This window comes from Lonchura striata, chromosome Z (assembly GCF_050655825.1).
Source record: "Lonchura striata isolate lonStrDom1 chromosome Z, ASM5065582v1, whole genome shotgun sequence".
Lineage (NCBI taxonomy): Eukaryota > Metazoa > Chordata > Aves > Passeriformes > Estrildidae > Lonchura > Lonchura striata.
The window spans coordinates 79,029,613-79,050,000 of NC_140740.1; the positions used below are offsets into that span (position 1 = coordinate 79,029,613).

Sequence of the window (20,388 nt, forward strand, 5' to 3'; positions counted from 1 at the left end):
CAGAGAGAGAAAAGCTTGAAAATGAGCTCTTGAATTGTATAGTAAATTGTTCAAATAAACAGCAATAGGGTCATCTTCATTCTTTCTGATGTTCTCTGCAATTAATACATTAATATGAGTGTTTGATACTTTTTAATAGGTTTTTCTTCTCTTAAATTCATTCATATTGAGAAATAAATGTATGCAGAGACAGACCTTAAGGTACATTCCTACACTGTTTAAATTAGCTTTAAATGGTCCTTGCTTGAAGCTGGAAGAGAAAGGGCTTGGGCCACGAACTTTTGAAATATGACTCTTAAAGGCAAACTAAACTTCAGAATTGTAAGTTAAATTGATTTTTCAGCATTCCAAGTCCTGTCATGTGGAACCAATTTAATGGCCTAAACCTCTGAAGGGGGCCAAAGGCAGAGCACCAGTGGAGGTGACTGCTGTCTCTGGTAGTTTGCTTTAATAAGGGAAAAATCTCGCTGTTACAGTTGCATGTTCTGTGTGATTTTTATCTGCTGGCAAAAGCCCAGTGCAATAAAAGCTATGAAATGGCCTGCTTATAGTTAAATGCCTGAGTCCATATTTCTAGAAGACATGTTTTTTTACATTACATCTTAATCTCCACAATCTTCGCATTGGAATGATATCCTCCCCCACCCCCTTTCATATTTAATCCTGAGGACCCATTCTCAGGATTTCTAAAAGTGGAAACAGAAGAGGAATCACAGCTGGAAGAAACCATACTGCTGCACATGTGAAAAAAGGCATGGAAGATGGAGAAAGAGAGTGTTCACTGTTGAGCAATTACCATGATTTGTCAGGATAAGATAGTCACAGCTTGATTTGTCCTTTGAGGTACACAGAGTATTTGATATTCATTCATCTGAGGAGGGGAGACTCCTTTCAAAAAAAAGGCCTTGTCAGAAATGTATGGTTACCTCTACATTAAGTAGCCCCAGATTACATGAACTTCTGACTAGAATATTATGAAATCACATTTGTTAGCTTCAGAAAAATGAACAGAGCATTTGCTCATCCTCTTAAAATATAGCCTCTTAAAATATAGTTTCAAAAGGGAGCAGATGTCAGATGTCAGCTCAATGGATAGAGGATTTTTTTTTGGTGGATTCCTTTCTTGGCTGCTTTCGAGAAATTCAAATTCCTGCTGCCCATGAAGATGCCAAAATTGTAACTCAAACTCTTTAATGTTGCATCACTGCAACAGCTTCATAAAATAAAATTATTGAGAGGAATTAAATCAGGAATATACCTGAGTGCTCTGGAAGATCATACGATGGTGCTCTAGGAAAGAGTGTTTTCATGTCTAGAACAATCTTTGAGTGCAGGAAAGGAAAGGTAGCCTAATGTGTACAAAATGTGCACTTTAACGTGTTTCCTAAATATAGGAAACATGTAAAAGTGACTAAATTAGCAGTAATTTTTGTAGGTTTTTTTTCTGTTCTAAGAAAGTAGAAGATCTTGTTGTGGTGAGAGAGGAACACAAAAATGTTGCAACTGTGTGGTGAGTGAAACTCTCAGGTTTAAGGAAAAGACATGTCTTTGATAGAAGCTTTAGAAGGCAGCAGTACTGCAGAATCAGCTTAAAGATCAGATTTGAAGCTAGACAAGCTCAATCTAGAAGTAAAGCTCACCTTTTTTTTAGTAGAATGTTGCTAAATACGTTTTTCATCTTTGCAATCATGGTCGGTAACAGTAATGCCAATATAAAAAACAATGAAAGAATTGGTCTGTTCAAGTGATTTTTTCTTGCCTTTAAATCCCTCACTTTGGAACTCCAAGGTGAAAATTTACAGCATTATTATTGCTGAGGTTCTGCTTAGTGCTAATGGAATGCACAGGTTTAGACATAACAGCAAGATTTACTAATCTTGCTCTAAAAGCCACCTTCTCTTCTCTTTTGATTAACTTGAGCATCTGGAACATTATACTAACAATAGTACTGTGTTACTTAGCATACTTATTTGCTCCACAGGAGCAAGTAATTCCGGGTACTAAAGTCTTGGAAAAACTCAGCAGGAAATGGGATAATGGCACTCATGTCATTAAAAAGCCTAGTGGAGAGGAATGAAAATGAAAATTTCATTTCATTTTTAAAGGATCCCTCAAAAACAGGAGAAATTATCACTTTTGGTTAAAAATCCCTTCATCAAAATATAATTGTTTGGTAACAATAAAACCCCCTTTGTCTTTATATTCTGGTGGAGGATGACAGGTTCATGCTTTAAAGATGTTAGTAGCAGTCAATTTTGCTTGAGTTTGGATGGGAAATTACACACTTTTTTGATGATTGCTGAAAACTAATTAGGTTATAACAAACCTGCTTTGGCATTGAGATTACAAGTTTATAATGTATCTGTGGGTTGCATTTCTAATAAGAAAGGTAGGCATAACTTGTAACATCTGGCATCTTTTTAAAAAAACTATAAAGATGAAATCTTTTTATCTTTAACACCAGGTGGAACTCCATGATTTAGAAGATTAAGCAAAATTCTTATAGTAGTCAAACCACTTATCTCCTAAGCATTAGACATAAGCATGTGGCTAATGCTGGTCTAGGAAGGGTATGGATAGGGAGTCCTTCAAGGGCACAGAAAGTAACCACATGTTGAAAAACAGCAGAGATGGGCTTGCTGCTCTGTTTGTCTTAACATTGGACAACCTTGAACTATGGTTCCCCCTAATCCAGGGGAAAAAGAGTGCATCTCTAAATAAAAAGTTTTGTAGCACTGTAATAAGTACATTTCTGTGTAATTTCAGAGCCCTGTTACTCTCTGCAAATCAGGGTCATGGTGACACATGGTTAAACCGTGGTTCTGAGGCTACAATGAGGTGCATTATGGTGGGGAAATTAACATTAGAAAATTAAATGCTTGGGGATTTTAAAGCCTTCTACATTAAATAGGCAACTTCCATTTCCTCCAAGTTGTAAACACTCTTTGAGCAAAGAGATATGTTCCAGCACACAGTTTTCAAAGCAAAACCCTGGCCTGACTGAAGTCTGTGGGAGGCCTGCCATGAAGGTCACTGCAGATGAGGCTGAGAGTTCTCATTAAAAAGCAGCTTTAGTCCTGCTGTCCCCCAAAAATTCTCTTTCTTCCTTGTTCTGCAAAAACCCACTTAACACTGATGGCTTATTCAGCTTGTAAATTTGTAAATAGGCAGCAGATATTTGCTCATGATTAAAAACATGATGTCTTCTCTGCTTATGTGTGTATGTCTGTGTGCTTGTGTGATCTGAGAAATAGAACTCCCACAGACATGACATGCTGAGGGATGATCCAAAGTGTCCCCTCTCCTCCAGATCATGAGGTGCTGGCACATATTGATCTAATTCTGAACAGCAACTGCTTAAAAACATAATTGACAGATAAACATGTCAACAACATATCAAACCTGAACAGGTCTAGAGCAGGAGTTCTCAGCCTGTGGACTGCAAAACTGTGGGGGACTGGAGTCTGCTTTTAAAGGGTCAGTGAATTGTGACAAAAGAAAGCAAATCTGTAAATGCTTTATAACAATCAGTGTTGAAGAAGTTGGTCTGTCTTCCCACTGGGAATATTTCTGGCATTCATATGTTGGAAGGATATTGAAAACTACTGAACTAAAAGACAAAGAGTTAATAAAGCAAAGATGAATAATATATTTCAGAAAAAAAAATCAAGCACATCTTTTACTCCTCATGTTGTGTATTAACCTAGGATAGAGAGCATAAAAAATCTAAATGTCTTTTCATTTGACAGGACAGACAAAATTTCTTTAAAGCAATGTCCATGTTCAGAGCAGAAGTTTCCCTTTTCTAGATTGGCAGGATTATTATTATGCAGTGTCCTTCTAAAGAAAACAGCCCTGCAAGTGTTTTGTCTCATTTCACATATTTTCACAACTGTAATTATATGCATGGTAGTACTGCAAGTAGTTATGTTTGGTTCTTTCTTTCTACATGAATATACACAGACCTTCCAGAAAGCCCTGGTTTTATGAAAGAGTGTAATTTCTTTGTAGGGAATGGAGATGGTTTCTCCCATTTAACCCACCTGTTTCCTTGCCATCCTTCTAACAGAGCTGACTATTGGAATTACTGAGCCTTGAGGAAAATCTCTCCAATACAGGGCAAAAATTGCAATTTATCTGATGGCTTGGACTCCTTTTCAGCATGTGTTTTGGTGATACTGACTTTTTTTTTTTTCTTTTTTTTTTTTTTAATGGTTTATCTTAAAATAAATGTGCAGGATATTTGCAGTTTTGTTAGCCACGAATTTATAGGCTTTCTAGTTGCCTTTTGAATAAACAGCTCCTTGGTGTAGCTTATGGGGTTCTGCCTTCCTTTTCCTGGGTGCACACAGAGAGAAGTACCTTGCATGCAACACAAGCTGTTTCCAGCTCCATTTCTTACAAAGTGACCACATTTCCTTTCACAGACAGAGCCACACAGTCAGAACCTGTTTTCTAAACAGATGCTGTGAAACCTGGGGAAGGACCACATCTGTTTTGACTAGAGAGCTGTATTTTCTGAGAGACAATTGCAGAGGCAATTTCTTGTGTTCACAGGAATGCAAATATAGTTCACAGGGTGTAGAAAATGTATTTTCATAGAAGCTGGATACTGCTGGCACCAGTGTCACTCCTACAGATAGGGGAACATGGACGCTTCTTGGAGCTCAGTGAAAAACCATCCACTCAGAAGAACATCACATTTAAAAGTGCTTGGATGGAGATGACAAGACACACATTTCTAGTTAGTACAGATCCAGGACAACTCTGTGTATGGTCAACCTTTGGGTCTTATCCTTAGACCTTTTAAGATGGGTGACAGGTATATCAAAATAATTGTATCATATATTTGAGGAGCATTAAACATAGCGATAACAAACTCTGCAATGTAAACATTAACTGATTCAATGTTAAGTATTTTTTTAAATGGCCTGCTGGTTGTTCAGACAGATCAAGATCACAGAGCTAAACCATTTGTCCTCATATCCAAGACAGATTGGACTGAGAAGGATCAAGAGTGGCTTCATACCATTATTTTATTCCATTCTGTCTCCTTTCCAGGCACGCAGCTCAGCTCTTACCTAACATGCCCCCCTATTTGGGATCAGGACCTGTTAGACAGCTCACCAAAATTTTTTTTGCATAAAGAAAAGTTTGGATATATTTAATTCTCCCTTGAAAAATTCAGTGAATCATTAATTTATTCCTATTTTTGTGAGGCATAATGTTTGACAGAATTTGTGTTCTGTAAAGGAGTGAAGCTATGAAAAAGTAATAATGAAAAGAGAATTTGCTTCTTTCTTTTTCTGTTCCTTCTCTAAATATGTTTAGTTACCTCTCTGTATTTGAGGGGTGTAAATAGAGTTTTAGAAAGTTTTCATCCAAGGCTGAAATAACATCAGCTAAATCCTTAACTACCAGCAAAGTGCCTTTCTTTCATAACAGGAGGGTGCCTGATTATCAAATAGTAGGCTGAAAACTTCAACAATCTTTCTTTCCAACGAGTCCTATTCTTTGCTGTAGAACCACTAAGACACAAAACACGTGGAGCTCAGCTTGCATTGAAAGAAAAGTATTTATATGCAGAGAAAAAATCCTCCTCATAGTAAATTCTTATCAAGAGAAATGTATTTCTTGAACTCTAAAGTAACTAAAATAAGAAAGGCAAATTACATCTTTGTCTGTTCTTGCTCTCACCAATCACCCTCTATATCCTCAAGAAGACTTTAAGAATGAGTTGGGAACCAGTTTATTCTCACACCTTCTCAATGGATGTATAATTTAGGGATTTTTCCTAGATATCAGTATCTTGGATGCAAGATCTGATATGGCCTTGACAATCAATCATTCTTGACAAGGTGAAATTGAGGCCAAACATTGGGACTACTCACTTGAGCGAGGACACTTGTACTTTATGTTGAACAAAATATCTCAGGTGTAGTAGTCAGATGGAAATGGCATAGCTACAACCTCTGGGGACAGGGTGTCTTTCCTCTGAGCTGCTTTGAAAGAACAGCTGGGTACACATGAACTCTGCACACTCAAATCAAGGAGAGAATGCCTGAACTAAGGCATCCATACCACAGCTCCATTTTAAGAATTGATTTTTAAATATTGCACTTAATTTTAAAGAATAACATAGAAAGGCCATATGTCTGAACAAATGGCACTATCACATTCCTCTTCCAGAAAACTGCAACAGCACCAACACCACCTTTAACATTTTTTCAAATGTCAGCCTTCCTCTATTGAATTCCAGTTTTCAACTTCCACCCTCTGAATAATGACAAATTCTGCTACATTTTGGTCTCAATACATTGGTGAAGCTTTAAAACGTAGCAGAGGATGTTTTAGTTTGTGTGCAGGACTGCAGTAGGGTGCAGATGCACTTATTTGTGTTAATGTGTGCACACTTGACAAACCCTGAGGGCAAAAGAACTCTAAACATTCATTAAGGCGCTGCTTAAGGGAAATCAAGCCCAGGTTCTCTAGTACAAGCTTTTTCAAATTATTTTGGGAGGTAAAAGAATGTTTATCTTGTGTAGGAACTGGTTCTTGACTGCTGGAAAAGCCATTTCACATAGGAAAAAGAGTGATACCTGAAACCCATTCTTGCTGAGTGAATTTGAAAAAATAGATGTAAAAAAATATTATCTTTAAAGTGAAGTCTTTCAAGAGGCATATTTTAATGAAATAGGGACAGGATGTCTAAAAGAGAAAAATGAAAGATGTCTAAAAAAAAAAAAAAAAACAAAAGATGTTTTCCAGTCTTAATTTGATCTTGTTTAGTATGTGACTTCTTAAAATTTTATACTCTCATACTTTAAAGAGAGGGAAATTTGCCTGAATTATGCATGTGTATTCACTATTTCCCTACTGAGTTTACTAAACCTTATTTTTGTGACACCTGGAGTGGAATTGGAATGATAATGAACTCAATTAGAAGAGAAATAGCTAAAGGAGTTCTATCAATATTTTGCACACTCAGCAGCGAGTCTAATTGTTTCAGAGTGTGACATGGCCATTTCTAGCTCTGAAAGGAAGTAATTTCTCCTAATTTTCCCTGGAGAAAATAGAGGAATTAAACATCTTTGTCATTTCAATGTGAGAAGACTCTTTGTGCCATGCTATGCCCCAGCTGGGTGGGTGCAGTGGGGAAGCACCCGTGGCAACTCCCTGCATGTCTGTCTCTCACTCTGCTTGCCTGTGCCTGTCTTTAGCTGTGTACTCTGCTGCTTCAGAGAAAAGTAATCCTGATATTTAAGGTGTGAGTTTAGAATGGGGTTCTCTAAACATAGCAATATAAACTTCACAAATAGAGCTGCAAATTCTTTGTCTGCCAAAGTTCTTAGATTAGTAGACACTGCTTTTAAGCCACCATAGTTTCAACTTCAATAAATCAGTTAACAAAAGAGGTCTAAGAAAAAAGAAAAATTACAGAAAGATGTGGTTAAATTCTTCTTCATCACACCAAAGGCTTTTTGATCTTGTATTGAAAATCATCAGTTTCAAACTCCTAAGATTTGTGGTAAAGATCTGTTCAGAAGTGGACACCATTTCCCCCTTTTGTTATTTCACTTGGTGAAAAGGAAAAAAATAAAAAGAGTTGTTCAAATGTCTGGGCTTCACAATCCAGGGAAAAAATGAAAACTCCATGAAAACACAGTTCAAGGTTGGCAGGGGTGAAAAAACAAACAAAAAACCCAGTGGGAATGAGTGAGGCAATAGGCAAACTTCATCGTGTGCAGAAGAAAGGCAGATTCCAAATTAAAATGCTTACCAGGTGATTGAGATATTTTGCCTGGAAGTTTCAATAAACATGTCCACTGGAGAGTTATCAGCTGTGTCTACAGCGGCTGGTGTGAAACAAAGAAACATCTGTTATGTATATGTTTTGGACACTTTGGAAAGTTTGGAGCCAAGACTGAGGGTCAAGAATGCTATACATACAGATATATAAAGTGCATTTCTCAAATGTAAGCAGAGCTAATGTTCTGGTTCTTTGATAATATCCCCTGCAGTGAAATTGCCACCAAGAGTGAGTTTGCTGTGCCTTCCCTCTGCATTCAGAAAAGTATAATGTGGCTCTGTGCAAAGTCAGCCTAGTTAAAAGAGAAGACCCAGCCAGCCAAAAGCTCAGGCATATCTGGCTGAGTCCACTTACCTTTGGACTTTGCTCAGAATAGAAACTACAAAAGCTGTGTCTTCACCTTCACCCCCACAAAACCCGCGACTGTAACAATCATGATTATTTCCCCTAGAAAATAAACACAAATTGGTTGCATATTCTTAAGATCTCTTTGTTTTATTTGAAAAAATAACAATATTGATGCACACTCACATGGACATGGTTTTATGCTGTTTGTGACATTTCACATTTTGCATACCTTGTTTTGTTTCTTCCCATCTAGCCAACTCTATATCCACTGTATTGAAAACTGTGAGAAAGAATCAGATCTGAGGAATGAAAGAAAATACAGGTTTTATTTTTTTCTAAAAGGTATTTAGCCTGGATGATATTCAATCTGTCTTTGTCAGTCAACGTGCATCAAAATATTTTTTAAATATGTGGGACAGGTTGATGAACCAAAATAAAAGGCCTGTAGTGAGACAATGGGATTTACTTGGCAACACTTTGTCAAGGTTGTATTAATGGCATAGCAGAGAAGTTGCTCAGGAAAATAAAAACATTAAGGGGAAACTGGATGATTTAGGGAACTCTAGGATGGCTAGCTACTGAGCCTCCCCATGTGTTACACACAGCAAAGCCATCTTGTACTGCAAAGGTGAAAAGGAGAGCAGAGAACATGTTAAAAGCAGAGATGAACAGAGAAAAACATGATTCCCTAAACTCAGATGGTTCTACCCCCTTTTCCTATAAGGTGTCAGAGCAAACATGATTGGAGACTCCTCAGTCAGTCTAAATTATTTACACAGACTTATCTCACCACAGAAAGCCCAAAACTGATAATAGACACTGCCTTCAGAAACCATTACCCAAATTTGGCTGGCATCTTCTTACACAGCATGGCGTGCCAATAGTGACATGTTCAGGAATGGTGGAAATAAATGGCAGTGTAGCAAGGGATAATGTCTAAGTGAGGAATTTAATCTGTAAAACACTGAAAAGAGGGGAAATAATCCAAATCTTAATCTGTGCAATGATTCATGTGAATGACATCTGCTCTGTCTGGCTCTGAGGCCAAGATAATTAATCCACGGAGAAGAGGTTTTGCTGCAAATCTTGACAAAAATCTTAGACTAATAATGTCAACAAATGAAACAAAATGGTTATTATATGATAACCTTTTACCTGAAAGGCAGTGGTAGGACCAGTGGCTGCTCAGTTACAAGTTGGCTTTTTATCTAAAAAAGGCAGAAATCTGTGTTTCCCATAGGAATCACTTTACTGTGGAAGCTCCTCCTCTATTTTCACAAATGCTTGCAGATGTCTTTGGAAAAGCATTTTCTCCCTGAGAACCAGAGGGATCAGGAGCATAAGGAAAGAGCATATGGTAAAGTCTTAGCCCCAGGGGGTATGTAGATTGGACTTTGCTCTGCATTTTTCATGATATATGATTCTTCCCATGGAAATAAGTTGGAGTTAGGAGAAAGGTTTTGTATTAAAATTTCAGAACAGAGAATGTTCTGAAAAACAACTACTTTTTCAGGAAATTAATATTGCCTCCCCCGGTACATATCTGTAAAGTCCTTGACTACAGTGCTGAAAAAGGTCTTATTTTTTGGAAACATTGGAGAAAGATCAGAGAATGAGACAAATATATACTCAGGAAACAGAAATAGTTGGAAAAAGTTTATCTATGGAGAAACTCCTTTTGCCTTGCACAAAAGAGAAAATACATCTGTCCCAATTTTTTCTGTAAAAGCTGATAGAAAATTTTTTATACTGTCTCATCAAATATCATTCAACAGTTTTTATAAACATTAAGTCTTTGATTTTTGGCACCATTTGAACAGGCACTGTGCCTGAAGACCTGGGCACAGCTATCAGTGAGAGAGTCCTTCTGAGCCTCAAAATCCTGGAGGGAGATGCTCAATACACTGGAGTCCATAAGAGTCTCAGGCATTTGGAGGAGGAGGTCAGCACCTTCAGAGTCATAATTGCTCAAATCAAAGGCTTCAGGCATGGAGGATGACAGCACCTTTCTGTGTAAAACTGCTAAATCCAAATGTTGCTGCAGTTAACATATACAAATTTATATTCCTTAAGGTTTGTCTCTGGGCAAAGTTCAGATGGATTTTTCCTTGAGGCAGATAGATAGTATGGATATTTTTTATCATTGATGGTTTGCATTTTCTAACATGGAGACTATTATTATAAAACCTCTCGAGACTTCTCATTCATGCCATTCCACATTAACTCAATCCAGTATCCATATTAGCCAGATCACAGCGGAGATTCTCTCCAATTTACATGGCTCTTAAATGATCAAGACAACAATGCTGACCAACAGCAAGAAGATAAAACTTAGATTTCATTTAAAAATGTGTAATAAAAAGCAATACATTATATGTATACTAGTGAAACACAAACCAATGATTGCAGCATAAGTTTATGAATCTCCAAGTTAGATCTGGTATATGCAAAAATAACTTTCTTCCTTTTTGCCTCCTTTAAACCTGGAGGAACTGGATTTTACTTTTGTAGAGCAGAGAGAACACAACATCAAACTTACCAGATAGGCTGATAGTTTGTATTAATGAAGCAGTGCTAGAAGGTAATTACAGAATCTTTTGAGTAGTGTACACACATCCGTTGGACTAAGGATAAGATGTTTAGTTTGCATTTACAAGTTAAGCTGCAGCTTTAACTTTACATGGCTTTTAAAATGCCATATGCCACCAACTTATAAACAGGTTAAGATTTTGCTGCAGAATAGCAGACATTCTTCCACAAGACACTTCACTATATTTTATGGGTATTTAATGTACTTCCAGAGGACAAAATTATGTCTGCAAGTTCTCTGAGCATGCAACAATCATCTCAAGAACCCCAAAGTAGTTAAAATCCTAGATTTATAGTAAAATAGTTTAATATTGCTGCTAAACAAAATTGAGAGTTCATGGAAAGGACAAATACAAAACACATGCTTGCAAAAATAGCACTGGTTGAGAGTAACAGTATCAAAACATGTCCATAAGATCTTTAATGTTTGTAAGCTGCATCTGAAGGCTAATGAGATTTCAAACTACAGTATGTCAAATTTATGAGGTGTAGAAGGACATGTCCCTTACTCTCATGTAAAATATTGGGCAATAAAGAGGTTGAAAACATTCCTGAGCTGATTTGAAATTTAAAGTTATGCCCTGACTAGACTGGACTTTAGAGAAAGTAGATGGTGTTTTTTCCTGCCCTCCAAATTGATCATTTTGAATATTTTCACAGTGCCAGTGTCTGGAGCATCTAATGCCAATGTATCTTCAGCAGCATGAGCTCAAGTGACTTGATATTTACAACACAAATCTCATGTGAGCTTTCAGAATTGTCTGTAGTTACAGAATTATAAAACCCTATGAAAAGAGTCTTAAAAAATTCTGCAGTCATCACACAGTCTTCGTGCCTTAAAAGAGGAAGAACACACTATTTTATACATGTCAAAAATTGTTTTATTTCCTCTTCTATGTTATGCATTTTCTGGGTACACATTGTTACTCTTGTATTTTACTTAAGAATGTGTCATATTATGTGGTGGTATGTATGACCACTAGAACACTTTGCGGATTTGTTTTTCCTTTAACTCACAAAGAAAATCCTTAAATCCATTAAGTTAAAGTTACTAAATCTAGAGATGAAGTCCAGAACTTTTTGAGCTGTGTTCAGTTCTCTTTTTACAACAAATTTAATTTCAGATCTTGACCAAGTCAGCTAATTTCCTCCTGTGAAAAGAACTTCTTCCCAAAAGTTTTCTGATTAAGCTAGTTACACTAAAGATTGTACAGACCTTTTGAACATATGGAGGAAATATATTAAAAAATATTTTTAAAAACAAATACAAGTCTTTTTTTTTTTCTGAATGCTCTCTCTTCTCAATATCCATCCACACAAGGCTTCCTTAAAGCAATTACTCACAGAAATCTCATGAATGTGTATCATAAGGTGTGCAAGCTAATCCAGACAATTCTAAAGCCTCACAGGGACAGACACTGAAAGAGCAAATAATAACTTTGAAATCCTGTTCTGAGGCACATTAGATTACAATTGCCAAATGGACAAAGTGTAATAAACCTGAGAAACACAAATTTAAGTATAACTTCTGGGGCTTTTTTCTATTAAATTATGAACAGGTATATTTGTGTTATTGAAACATCTTTCATTGTGCCTTAGGCACTATTTCAAGAGCTGGAAGGAATCTGCCTTTAAAATTATTTAATCTAATTTAGGTCTTGGGAGACCAACATGGCTTAATCTTAACCACATGATAAAAACCATGGCATATCACTACATATAAAAATCATTAACTCAATTTTCTGGGCTTGTAATTCTTGCTTCGGAATAATTTTGGAAACCTTACATTATGTGTTTACCTTATGGTGATGATATGTACTCTCAAGCTCACTTGTCCCATAGTTTTTGTCTAAGATTGGAATAGAAATTTGGAAAGTGGAAAATATAAATATAAATTTGGAAAGTGGAAAATAACATTTCACTTGAACTGCTCTTTTATTTCCTCCTCACAACAAGATCATGCATGCCACATAGTTTTTGAAAATCTCAAGTATCTTTTTGCAACTCAATAAGGCTCACTTCTGTGAAGGCATTCCTGACAGGGACATTTTTCTTCTCCCAGTTTAATACCTAGTTCTTAATTTCATCCCTGTGTGATATGCTAAGTGTCCGAGTTTCCTCTGTGTTGTCATGCAGTCAAAGACAGTGTATTTTAAATTGATTCCTGCACCTTGAAATTTGTGGTAGCATCTGGAAGAATTTGGATATATATGCAAACAAGAATTGTGCCGCAATCAATACAATCAATAGCACAGACAAACACTGACCCTTTTTTTCCTGGAACTGGGAATGGACATGTTCCTGATGAAATGTTTTCAGGTCTTGATCTTTGCCTTGCCAAATGAAAGCTTGTGTTCAGAAACCAGCAAGGGGTAATTCAGCTCATTGGTAAAAGAATTGCAAAGCCATAAGAAAAGAAAAGAAGGCCATGGGCTGTAACCAGGTGTCATGCCAATATTTCAGCTCCAATTGCCTCTGTATCTTCTAGCTCTTAAAAAGGGAATTGCCCTGCATGTGTAAAATCCAGCTGCTGACTGTGGATCTACCAGCTCCCTCACTGTCGTTCCTGAACATCAGCACAGCCTATAGAAACTGTCTTTAATCTTTCCTACACTTATCTCTTTCCTGGAAGCTTCTTCCATTGGGTGTTCTGGGAAACATCTAATGCATTAACAGCAAGCACAGCTGACTCGATCAGTTCTGAAGCTGAGCATTTGTCAGTTTTAGTTTGGGGTGTTATCATAACAAAATCCAGTCACTCTCTGCTAGGAATGCATGTGCTGCACGCTCTATTAAATCTAACTCTTTGTTCAATGTACAATACTTTACTGCTTAAGAATGATAACAGCAACATGTCAAAACAAAGTCTAGAACCTTTTTAGGACAATTTCCAGCATGTTTAATACCAGGCTTTGGCAGCATGCAGGCAGGGGCAGCAGGAAATGAAGCAGTGAAGTGGAGAAAGGGATGCAGCCAGAGCTTTCTGAATGGTGACATTTGTTTGTGGAAGCTTGAGACTTTTTCCACGCTGATGCCAACACAGCTTTGAATTGTGTAATGGGAAAGAGAAGCTGCTGAAAGAATGCAGAGATTCACAGAGGATGGTTCAGGTTCATTCTGCAGTAGGGGAAGAGGGGTGGGTACGTGAAGGGGGATACCTAGAAGTGCATGCATCTGCATACATATGTATATAAGTATTTATGTGTGTGTGTGTATATATATGTGTGTGTGTATAAGAGAGACAGAGGCAAATGCATACTTTGGATGTGAGCTGTACCCCTCCAGATGCACGCTGAAACAGAACTGTGCTTTGTTATAGTGTTAAAGCTGCAAACAACAGCTGGAGACATTCTGAAAATAAAAGGGACAATTTTCTGAACATGAAGAGTGCTCCAGTAAGGATAACAGCATTGATTACATCTGGCACAGTGATTGTGGGACTCCTAAAAGAGCTCCTGGACATGCCATGCTGGTGGTGGCCTTGGAGACATTGCATCTTACCAGCTATGGCAGCAGGAATGCCTCCCTGGCTCCACAGCTTTCTGTCCCCACCAGCCAAAGGAACCTGGAAAGGTGTTGCAAGATTTGTTTCCGAGGGATCCTTGAAATAACAGTGTAAAAATTTTGATGGTGACTGAGTGATCAATCTTTGAGAGATTAATTTCTTTTTTTTTTTTTTTTTTTTGGCTGGTGAAAAGGTAACTGCAATGTGATAAATCTTAATGTTGCTGATGAGGCTGTCTTCTTCAATAACACACAATTTCACTTTGTGTCTAGATGAAAATGTCCTGTCATTTTAGGGCAGGCTTTTGCATTAAATGAACTAAGAAGATATCTGAGTAAATAGGCACATAGGAGAGGAGACAAGAGAGCTCTTTGTTTAACCTACATGAGAAATTTGATTGAAACACTGGACCTGAATCAAAATAATTTCAGCCAAAACAATATTTTGTATTAAATAGATCTATTAAGACTGATGGTGCAATCAGTGAGAAAAGAACCCATTCCAGAAAAGATGGCTGCTGCAGTTTTTGTTATGACTAACCTTTAACAACACATTAGGATCTCAAGGATTTTTAAAATGTTTTTAGTTGGTGGTTTTGTTTGTTTGTTTGGTGGGGTTTTTTTTGTTATTTTTATTTTTTTTGTCTAGAAGGTAATTTTTATTTTGGTCAGATAGAGCATAGGTAATAGTTAAATCAACTTACCAAAAGACATAGTAAAGTGTACTCAACAGTAGACAAAACAGCACAAGGTTACTCATGCGAGGACCCCGTAGGACTTAACTTCCATAATGTGACAAACAAAGGACTGAAAACCCATTATGTGTGTGAGGTCAGCAAACGGCCCTGCTGCCACTCCTCCTTCTAGTGACAGGACTTCAATATTACAGAAGCTTTCTCAGCATTTAATGAACAGAATAAATGAGCTTTAGATGGGCTGGTGCTTGAAGGAGCCTCTGAGAATACAATAGCTGCTAACACCCATTGCTGAACTGTTAAAGAAGCCAGGAGTGAAGCCTTGACACCCTTTTCTTAATGGGGTACCCAGTGAGGAAACAGGCATCCCAGGAGATGTTTCGTAGGGCTGCTCCAGCTGGATTTTTGTACCTTTTGCAAAAGATGCCACCACATCATTAGCCAAAGTGGTGACAGGCACAAGTACCAGGATCTACACTGGAGAGAGACTGATTTCTGTTTCTTTGTCTTTCAGATTTAGCAATGTGAGATCTCTTCCCATACAATAGCTTCTCTCAAGCTTTGCAGAGGCCTGCATTGCTTTTCCCAATTTGCAGATGGCAAAGATTCAAAAAAGGTCTAATTTTTTTCAGTATTGAATTTCCTGCTCTGAGGGGGAAATGATGTGCAGATGATGTTTTGCAGACATGGTCTCACAAAGGCTGCATCCACAAAGCCTCCCAGGCATGCTGCAAGGAATACTGAGGCTGTTTGTTTGATGAAGTGGGAATGGTCAGTATTTCTCATAAACTATGATAGAAAAGAAAGTCAACTGTATAGATCTTCAGCTCAAGCACAAATTACACAATGGCCTAGGACCTAAATCAAATCCCTTCTAATATCACAGGAAAAGACTCATTCTTTGTTTTCACTTCAGCATATACCACAGAATGCTTAGAACAGGACAAAGAATCAAGTAAGCAAACACAAAATTAAAAATTGAAACAAAGTGCCCTGTCCTTTTTAAAAGTAGTAGTTACAACAGACAGTTTCTCAAGGGCCCAAGATGGTCACAGGCATCTGTAGCTGGGCAAAAAGGAAATCAGTGAAACACAGACTCATAGGACAGCCCCCAGGCTGCAAGGGATCTCAAAGATTGCCTGGTCCAACATTTTGTTGAAAATAGAGCCTGGATGAGATTACCCATCACTCTGTCCAGCTACATCTTGAAAACCTCCAGTGATGGGGACCCCACCACATCCCTGGGCAAGATTGTTTCAGTAAATTAATATTCTCACCATTAAAACTTTCTTTCCTATGAAACATGAAAAAGAGGTCCTATATTCAGGAAATAAATACAATCAGTACTTTTCTATTGAATTTTAAAACAGTATGTTGTAAATCCAAAAGAGTAGAGACAAATTGTATTTAACTCCACTGCAAAGGTAAGGCCTTGATTTTGCAGCTGTTTTTCAGCACGCACAAGAACCCAAGCCTAGATGCAAAAGGACAGGGGGAAATATATAATAAATAAAAGTAAAAATCTTGTACAACTGATGTGCATGCAACATTGCTGCTGTTCTGTCCAGAATACTGCAGCAATAAACTAAAATTTTCTATTTTTTCCACTAATTAAACACTCCCCAGAGACATGAAACTGTGGGACCTTACTGGCCTGTCAGTTGTCATCTGAAGAAGCAGATGACTGAAAGTGTCTTTGGTTTGCTTTTCCTCCTCTTTTCTCCTCATCACACTTTCCCATATCACATCTGTAAAATTTTCTAACAAAAATTGCTACCTGCAGCTAAATCAGCCAAGATCTGTCTCTTGTTCCATCTCATGTGCTGCTACCCACATGTGCCATCCTTTTGGATAACTGAGATCATGTTTCTGACAAGGATATAAACCGGAGAAAGGATATAGGTTTATTGTCAAGCCGCAGTATAAGCTGAAGTTGAAAACCTCAATTGCTGGTCTGCAAAGTGAGCTTATCTCTCACGGAAACATTCAAGCGTGCATAAATTTTACTTCAGAATATTATTTCCATTAATTTGCTTAACAGTGCTTTTAAATGTTTCAAAGTATTTCCTCTTTCTATGTTACAAGTGCTGCACATAGCTTCCTGCTCTGCTGTGGTTTAGATGCCTCCTGAGACATGCAAGCGAGAAGCTTGGAGCAGACCTCACTGAGCTGTGATCACCACCACAGGACCTGGCCCTCCCTCTGGCTCCAGCTGCATGTTTCCACCAAAGCTTCCCCTCTCCTGTGAGATTCCCTCCATGGGCCCAAACATTCCACCCCACATGTAATGCCTAAATGTACCTTATTTACCACCTGTGTGAATCAGTAGGTGCCTTCTGCAAAGTCTCTGACCGTCTGGAAGGTAGAATCTAGCAATCAAATATCTTGCATGATTTTTTCTGCAGCACAGTGCCAGAGGCAAAGCCTTCAAGTTTCCACGGAAGCAGTGGTAGAAGAGCTGGGTGAAGACTGGCATGCTGCACCTTCTACAGCCTGAGGGAAAAAGAGAACTTGGGAGGAGAACAGACAGCTTCAAAATACATTAAAGGTGAAGTCTGGGCAAGTGAGAGAGATGCTAAAGGAGCTGCTACAGGTTGGGAAACATACGAGCCCAGTCTCACCAAATGAGATATTCTGTTGCTCAGTATTTCCAGGCCACTTACAGTTATGCCAGAAACATTATATATTTATGATTTATCTGAATACTGAGAGTTTTTCTCTTGATGTTAAGACTGCTGGTGGTAATTTTTAAGGAATGTCAGTTTTGCTGAACAATGTCTTTTCCCAAATTGTCTTAAACATATCTGTCTCTAACACTGCTGCATTATGAACTGTCCATTATTTCAAGGTACAGTTCATATTAAAATTGACAATATTTAGGTTAAAAACATGCACAGAGAAGTATGCTTACTGGCCAGTCTGAGAACTACTGCAGGAGTAACAGCTGAGAACCACAGGACTTTTTTTTAATTTGAAGTTATGGAATGATTTGGGACTATAAAATAGCTTTATGAGTCCACTCATTCAGAAGAGATTTCAGTAGTCTGACAAAACACAGCAGAAAAAACTGTAACCACCATGGGTTTTTAAGTTTACTTTAATTGGAAAGGATGAAACATGGCATACTGGTGTATTTTAGAGGATGTTTTCTCTTGAAATGAAAGAACTTTACAAGAACAAGGAGGAACAGAGTTGCTCAGGAGATTGTAATCTTACAAAACCTAAGTTAAATGGACAGTGGATGAAGATGACATTAGTTGGAAAATGTCTTGTTAATGAGGAGCTGCTCTAGCAAGTAAATCTTCCTATGTCTGCCCTTCTATATATAAATCTGGAGATTGAAATCTGAGGATGCCACATGCAGGGTGGTGAATGGGCTGCAGCGAAGATAAAATGCCAGCGCAAGCAGCCACAAGCATACCACATCAACAGAAGACCTCAGGATCCCCAGGAGCACTGAAGGGAGTAGTTACCTTAAGAGCTACCCAACTCCCCTAGATTTCCTACCCAGAAAATATTAATTTCTAATTCTGCTGTCAGATCTCCATCTGGGGCCAGGCACTTAGACTCACCTCTGAAACAAAACCAGTGAAAGTCAAGGATCTTTTCCTGTCTCCTGGAGTCTTTTGGCCAGCTTGTAACCACAAATTTCTTTCCTGGCTCCAGTGAGTGTCCAACTGAAAATTCGTCTTCTTTTGGCTAATACCTGACAACTGTTGGACCATTAAGTATGAGTATTGTGACAACAATTCACATACTAAAAATCAGTTAATGGATGCTATGGAAAAATGTGTTAGAAAGGGACAAGCTGTCTTCTGGATCAAGCAGATGAGCATTGCTTTTGGATGCAGCGTCTGTTACCATACAACAAAGGCTCTTTCAGCTTTATCCTCAAACTACCTTTTGGATTTTTTGTCTGTGAATAACCTTTCTTTGCTGCCTTGCTGCAGCATCAATGGTTTGATAGTAGGAAAGCAAGAAAATCTCTGGGAGGAGATAGGTTTTTGTCAGGTTAATGTGATAGGGTGGTGTCACTGATCTAGCTGATGGATGGTTTAGGTCATTGTGATGATTTAAATAGAAAAGGACTCCCTAACCACATAAAGCCTTACCCCTGTAAGCAGGTTTTCTTTTTATTTTGTGGGTACCTTTAAAATTGCACATTCTAATATATTGTACAGACATTATGCAATCAAAAATGGCTTTGCAGAAAACAAAATATTTATGCCTTGTTAGGCAGGATAAAAGCTAGCTTTCTATGCCTTCACCTTTGTTTTTTCAAATCAGAAAATCATATCTTCAGCCAAATCAAGACAACTTGTCAACTTTATTTTGTAGTCTTTTGATCTATTTACAAAAAACTACAAGGTGACTTTGTATTCAGGATAATGTCACCCTTCTTTTCTCTGCAGATTACCCAGGTACTGCAAAGTTACAAGCTATTCCAGACCAGCAAACCTCACAGTGTTTAATTCAGCAAATGAGACTGGAGAACAAGAATAAAATACTCTCTTCCTATATCTAAGGCGCTTCTTACTTCAATTCTCAGAAAGCTTAAACTGCCCATATCAGAGATATCCTCAGTGGATGGTGTGTTCCAGCTCTTCAATGGTGATGAATTGGGAATAGGTGATGTTATTTGACTATTTCTGTTCCTAAAGGATGTCAACATTTCTGTTCAAGTCCTAGTGTTATGGATATCTACTCTGACCATACCAAAAAAAAAAAAAAAATTGGACAGAGCACTAAATTCAAAAGAGTAGAGGAAGAGTAGATATCCATATGTAAAGATGTTTTGCAAGAGGACGAGATGCAAGATGACTGGATGGTTAAATTACTAGGTGGTATTTGCCCAGAGAAGTGGTGGATGTCACCTCCCTGGGAGATTCAGAGCTGAACTGGATGGAGCTCTGGGCAACCTGGTCTAGTGTGAGGTATGTCTGCCTGAAGCCAGGGTATGAATGATGAACTTTCAGGTACCTTCCAACTCAGGCCACTCTATGATTCAATGATTCTATGATATGACTAAGAAGAAAATATAGAAAACCCCCTACACAAAATATTGATGAATGTACCTAGTAGGTTTTTCTTTAATTGTCTCTTACATTAAATTTCAAAATAATTCAGTAGAAAATGACACCTGTCTTGAATCTGTTATAGCTATGGCAATTAAAATCTCCCCTTGATGATATTTAATTTTTCCCTTAAGGGGTATTACATTTCATCTCTAAGGGTATCTGCCTCTGCTCCTTCATACATATATGCTGTCTTCTAGTTAAAGACACCTGTCCAAAAGATAACCACATTTCAGTCATAGAACTAATGATGAGGAAAACTGGTCTCTGATTGTTAACAACTCTGTGAATACTCAATTATACATGGCTGCTCTGCCATTTCTATATTAACTTGCATCCATAATATTTTATAGAACTTAACTGAAGG

General features: G+C 37.8%; 1 long non-coding RNA gene across 1 annotated transcript in view; it reads right to left on the reverse strand.

Annotated features, from left to right (window-relative positions):
• Positions 1 to 1,399: 1,399 nt before the first annotated feature.
• The window catches only part of LOC110470640 (uncharacterized), a 19,490-nt gene continuing 501 nt past the window's right edge, over positions 1,400 to 20,388 (reverse strand). The window contains exons 1-3 of the long non-coding RNA XR_002465465.2: positions 8,388 to 20,388; positions 8,165 to 8,257; positions 1,400 to 7,856 (exon numbers count right to left, since the gene is read on the reverse strand). The exon at positions 8,388 to 20,388 is cut by the window's right edge and continues 501 nt beyond it. This is a non-coding gene — a long non-coding RNA (uncharacterized LOC110470640). The remainder of the gene's footprint in view (positions 7,857 to 8,164; positions 8,258 to 8,387) is intronic.